This window comes from Nicotiana sylvestris, chromosome 6 (genome assembly GCF_000393655.2).
Source record: "Nicotiana sylvestris chromosome 6, ASM39365v2, whole genome shotgun sequence".
NCBI classification, from domain to species: domain Eukaryota; kingdom Viridiplantae; phylum Streptophyta; class Magnoliopsida; order Solanales; family Solanaceae; genus Nicotiana; species Nicotiana sylvestris.
In genome coordinates this window covers 13,185,902-13,188,331 of record NC_091062.1, presented here as the reverse complement: position 1 = coordinate 13,188,331, position 2,430 = coordinate 13,185,902, and positions in this window count along the sequence as shown.

The following is a 2,430-nucleotide window of genomic DNA, read 5'->3' as shown; positions in this document are numbered from 1 at the left end:
ATATGCATACATGTTTTTTACCTTTAGAGGCTTGATTATGTTACATGGACATGGTTCATTTGACCGTTTGGCCCAATACAATATTCTCCTATCGAGGTCCTCCTAGGCATAGTTCGTTTTTTTGAAGAGGTGACCTCCCGAGGTGATGCCCCCCAGTATTTGAGGTTGATCGAAAAGAAGCCTTGAATACTTGATGAGTTCTTCTTAGGTAGCATATGGATGTTGCCTCGTTAAAAACCTCACCGGAAAAACACATTTGGGATAAAACTAATCGAAGGGAAAAAGAGTGCAACGCATGCCTTAAAACCCAAGTTCTTCGAGTCGAAGGGTGATTCAGCGTCTCCCATCGAACACCTGTAATAAATTAGTATGAGACATAAAGCGAAAAGGGAGAAGGTTACACCTTAGCAATAATAGTGTTTGAGCATCGATATGTTCCAATTGCTTGGAAGTTGCTCGCCTTCCATGGTGCCAAGTTTGTAGGACCCTTTGCCTACTACTCCGAGGATGCGGTACGGTCCTCCCCAGCTTGGGCCTAGTTTCCCTTCATTTGGGTTTCGAGTGTTGAGGGTGACTTTCCTTAGGACTAAGTCTCTAACTCCGAAGTATCGAAGGTTTGTTCTCTTGTTATAATATCTCTCGATCTGTTTTTGGGTGGCCATTCAGACTAGTCCAGCCTCTCGCTTTTCATCTAGTAGCTCGAGGGCTGTAGTCATGGCCCCGCTGTTCGAGTCCTCGGTGGCATGTCAAAATCGGGCGCTTGGCTCTCTGACCTCAACCGGTATCAAAGCCTCGAACCCGTATACCAAAGAGAACGGTGTCTCTCCTGTGCTTGATTTCGAAGTTGTTCGGTATGCCCATAGTACTTCAGGCAATACATCTTTCCATTTTCCTTTCGCATTTTCTAACCTCTTTTTCAATTTTTGGATGATGGTCTTGTTCGTGGACTCGGCCTGTCCATTTGCACATGGGTGATAGAGCGTTGATAGTATCCTCTTGATCTTATGACCTTCGAGGAATTTCGTTACCTTGCTGCTTATAAACTGCTTCCCATTGTCACAAGTAATCTCGGGGGGATCCTGAATCGGCATATGATGTGGTCCTAGATGAAGTCAATGACTTCTTTTTCTCTTATCTTTTCAAAGGCCTGTGCTTCCACACATTTCGAGAAATGGTCAATCATAAACAGAATAAATCTAGCTTTACCTGGCGCCGTTGATAGGGGGCCGACAATGTCCATCCCTCATTTCATGAACGGCCAGGGTAATAAGATTGAATGTAGTTGTTCACCGGGTTGGTGAATCATCAGTGCAAACCTTTGGTATTTGTCACACCTTCGAACGAATTCCTTGGTGTCCTTCTCCATGTTGTCCCAATAGTAGTTTGCTCTGATCACCTTTCAAACCAAAGAATCGGCACCGAAATGATTTTCACAAGTGCCCTCCTAGATTTCTCGCAGTACATAATCGGTGTCCCCTGGTCCCAAGCATACTACTAGAGGTCCATCGAAGGTCCTTCTATATATTGTTCCATTCTCGTCGAGTGAAAACCGAGTTGTTTTGGCTCGAAGGGCCCTAGATTCCTTTAGGTCTGTGGGCAGTTTCTCGTTTCTCAAATAGTCGATGTATTTATTCCTCAATCCCATGTTAGACTTATTAAGTTGATCTCGGCGTGGCCTTCTTCAATCACCGACTTGGATAACTGTACAACAGCCCCAAGGAGTATGTCGTCTTCTTCGACGGACGACCCCAGGTTCGTGAGTGCATCGGCCTCACTGTTCTGATCTCGAGGAATATGGACCAGAGTCCATTCTTTGAAGTGATTCAATATGACCTGAAGTTTGTCTAAATATCTTTGCATCCTGTCCTCTCGAACCTCGAAGCTCCCATTTACTTGGTTGACTACCAGACGGGAGTTGCATTTTGCTTCGACGATTTCTGCTCCTAGGCTCTTAGCTAGCTCAAGACCTGCAATCATAGCCTCATACTCGGTCTCGTTATTAGTAAATTTCGAAGTTTTTATAGATTTCCTAATCACGCCGCCCGTAGGCGGTTTCAGAATGATGCCTAGCCTGGACCCTTTCACATTCGAGGCACCGTCGGTGAACAGGGTCCATACCCCCAAATATGTGCCAGTTTTTAGCAAGAGTTCTTTCTCTAACTCGGGCACGAGGGTAGGCGTAAAGTCGGCCACAAAGTCTGCCAAAATTTGGGACTTGATAGTCGTTCGGGGTTGGTACTCGATATCATACCCTCCGAGCTCGATGGCCCATTTGGCCAATCTGTCCGATAATTTAGGTTTGTACAAGATGTTTCGAAGAGGGTACGTTTTTAAAACACATATACGATGGCATTGAAAATAAGGTTTTAATTTCCGAGATGCACTTATTAATGCAAGAGCTAATTTTTCTAAGTGCGAATACCTAGTTTC